General features: G+C 61.1%; 1 protein-coding gene across 4 annotated transcripts in view; it reads right to left on the bottom strand.

The window, feature by feature from the left end:
- Nucleotides 1–1,420, bottom strand: part of PROX1 (prospero homeobox 1) — a 49,436-nt gene extending 48,016 nt beyond the window's left edge. Inside the window, exons 1-2 of one of the 4 annotated variants that reach the window (XM_039697959.1) lie at nucleotides 1,113–1,420; nucleotides 772–896 (exon numbers count right to left, since the gene is read on the bottom strand). The gene's annotated coding sequence lies outside the window, so the exon portion shown is untranslated. The remainder of the gene's footprint in view (nucleotides 1–771; nucleotides 897–1,112) is intronic. The other 3 variants (XM_039697960.1, XM_039697963.1, XM_039697961.1) reach the window with 3 other exon arrangements.
- Nucleotides 1,421–2,199: the final 779 nt, after the last annotated feature.

The raw sequence follows: 2,199 nt of genomic DNA, 5'->3' as shown, positions 1-2,199 counted from the left end.
GGCCGCGCCCCCCCCCAGAGCGCTGCCCTGCGCGCCCCCTCCGCGCAGCTCCCACGCCCCCCAACACCGCTCCCTCCTGCGCTTTAACTCCGTGCAAACACATGGCAAAGTGAGCCGGGTCACTCAGCCGCTAAACAGAAAATCGAAAAAGCCAAGAAAGATCTCCATCAACGGCTAAGAAAGAATTAAATCCCCCCCGGAGGAAAAAAAAATCAACAAACAACAACCAAACAAATAGAAAGTACCAATAATCCTAATCTTTTCCCAGATCAAGGCTCTTATCCCGCGACTTGCGTTTGATCTCTTCTCATGTGCTCGCTACCTACCACTCAAATCCCATTTTCTATACATTTCCACCATTCGCAGCTCGTCCCACGCTTGGAAATGAAAAAGTAATTGCAAGGGTAAGAAGAGTAAGAATAAAAAGTCCCTGTCCTTCCCGGCTTGGGTTAAAAAGGAGAAGTAGCGACATGCAAATTACAGGCAAATTGGAAGAGACAAAAAGCAAGGCAGCTATAATAAACAGGACAAAGAGGAGGCTCGGAGGAGCGGAGCAGGAGTTTAAAGCGGAGATGGGGAACTTCGGCGCGGACGGGGGGAGAAAGAAGCTCGGAACAAGAAGAAGAAGCCAAATACTCTCTGCGCTTTCCGTCCCCGCAAAACTGCCCTCCAACCCACGGAATAAAATAAAGAGCGGTCCACAAAAGGTGGCAACGAGAGAGCGAAGGGGAAGCGGGGGGAGGATCACCTAACAACGAGCAGGTCACTTACTCTTCAGCCCTGGGCAGGCTACGGTGAGCGCTCCATCAGGCTCCTTACCGCTCACAAATCCTTACCGCTTTATCTACCGGGGAATTAAAACTACTCAGCTAATAAAGTCACTGCAATTTTGCCCCCTGGAAAAAGAAGCACAGGTTTGATAACGGTGATCAATATTTTGTTGGGGATTTCATCACTGCCCCCCTCCCCCCGGACCATTTAGAGCAGCCCAAACAAGTGCGAATTTAGGAGTAAAAAAAATAAAAATAAAAAAAATAAAACCCCGAAAGACCTGAAAAGGCCGAGAAAGCGGGGAGGGACGGAGGGGGCGCGGAGAGGGAGCGGGTACTTACTCGGTGCAAAGGCGACGAAACTGAGCCTCGCTTTTTTTATTTGCCGGTGGAACGAGAGAAAGGGCGACACGCACACGCACATGCACACACACCACACGCGCCCCGCACACGCACACACGCACACGCGGACACGCGCGCGCAGCCGGCAGCCCCGCCGCTGATGAATATGATAATCGCGCCAGGGAGGGCGGGAGTGCGGGCGGGAGTGCGGGCGGGCAGCGGCCGCGGGGCTGCGGGCGCCGAGCGGAGCGGCGCGGAGCGGAGCGGCGGGCGCGGAGCGGGGGCGGCGGGAGCGGCGCGGGGCAGGGCTGGGCAGGGCTGGGCTGGGCTGGCCGAGCCGAGCAGCGCTCCGCACCGCCACAAGATTTACTTTAAGACACAGCTGAAGGAAACAGGAAGACTAGACGTCACACTCGGAGTGACGTGGGCCCGGCCCGGCGCCCAATCGGGAGGCTCCTTGGGACGGACGGGGGGGACAGGGAGAACTTGGCAGGAGCGGGGAGAGAGGAGAGGGGAGCGCGGGGGGGTTGGGGTCGCCCCGCCCCGTCCCCGCGGGAAGGTGGCGGCGGCCGCGCACCTGCGGCGGGAACGGACGGACGGACGGACGCGGGGCGGGAGCGCCGGCAGAAGCGGCCCGACGGGGCGCCCCGCTCACCTCTGCCGCGCACCGGCAAGGGGCGGGCAACAGCCGCCCCGCGTGGAGAGGGGTGGGTGACAAACTTTAGGAGAGTCACCCCCGCGTGGGTGGGGGCTGCTGTGCGGTGCCCCGTGCGGTAAAGTTTTCCACGCGAGAAAGCATCCGCGGGGCAGTGTCGGGGCCCCAGGGTGCGCCTCTTTGGCGCGTAAAGTAGCGAGCGGGCGGTGGAGCAGACCCGCGGCTGCGGGCGCTGCCGCCCCACGCGGGTCACAGACTTCAGGAGGAACGGGCCCGCGGCCGCCCAGCCCGCTCACGCCGTCCCTCGCCGCCGCGCAGCGACAGCGGCTCCGCCGCGCCTCGCGGGGCTGTCAGCAGCAGCCGCGCGGGCATTTTCCACGTGGGAGGCAGGAAATAAACACGAAATCGAGCATCAGGTTGCGGCGCGTGGAA

Source organism: Passer montanus, unplaced genomic scaffold, assembly GCF_014805655.1.
Source record: "Passer montanus isolate IOZ18808 unplaced genomic scaffold, ASM1480565v1 scaffold12, whole genome shotgun sequence".
Taxonomy (NCBI): domain Eukaryota; kingdom Metazoa; phylum Chordata; class Aves; order Passeriformes; family Passeridae; genus Passer; species Passer montanus.
This window is presented reverse-complemented; position numbering and strand designations above follow the sequence as displayed.